This window comes from Glycine max, chromosome 9 (assembly GCF_000004515.6).
Source record: "Glycine max cultivar Williams 82 chromosome 9, Glycine_max_v4.0, whole genome shotgun sequence".
NCBI lineage: Eukaryota > Viridiplantae > Streptophyta > Magnoliopsida > Fabales > Fabaceae > Glycine > Glycine max.
In genome coordinates this window covers 13,185,319-13,186,067 of record NC_038245.2, presented here as the reverse complement: position 1 = coordinate 13,186,067, position 749 = coordinate 13,185,319, and positions in this window count along the sequence as shown.

Here is a 749-nt window from a genome sequence, read left to right as displayed (position 1 = left end):
TGGCCGATAATAACCCTAACTTTGAGCACAACCATATTGGGATGTACGACAATAGATTTCCAACATCAATAATGTGGATTTTATTTATCATGCATGACCCACATAAAAATACACTACTAAAATAATAAGTTTTAACATCATTCTATTAACATCAGTTATTTGGAAACCGATGTCGTTAAACACTTACAACATTGATTTTCAAATAACCGATGTTAACAGCTCCATTTAGTGCGATATTAACATCGGTTATTTTAAAATCGATGTTGATAGTGATTAAAAAGCTGGTTTTCCGAATGCCTGTTTCTAATTCAATGATGTAAGTACTTATTATAATCGGAGTGCAATTTTCTGATGGTCATACATTATTGATAAAATTTAATTTATTAGTCGTGGATTTCTATTGGAATTATTCATGATAATTAAAATCTTCCTTATGCAAGTAGGGATTACTATAAGAGTACAGTGGACTATATAATTTAATCTAACTATTTATGTCATCTATTAGTAATAAAATAATGTTAAAAATATTTATATTTATAATAAAATATGGTTTAAATAGTATTAAAATGTAAAGTTTTTGTACAATTAATATACGTAATATATAAATACATAATATACAAATATGTGACTCTAATGGATGCTCAAAGATAACTTAATTAATATATAAATATGTGGCTTAAGTCTCTACAAATATGATAATATCTAGTTTAAGTGTAAATATTTTGGTTAGTGAGAATTTTGGACACGTC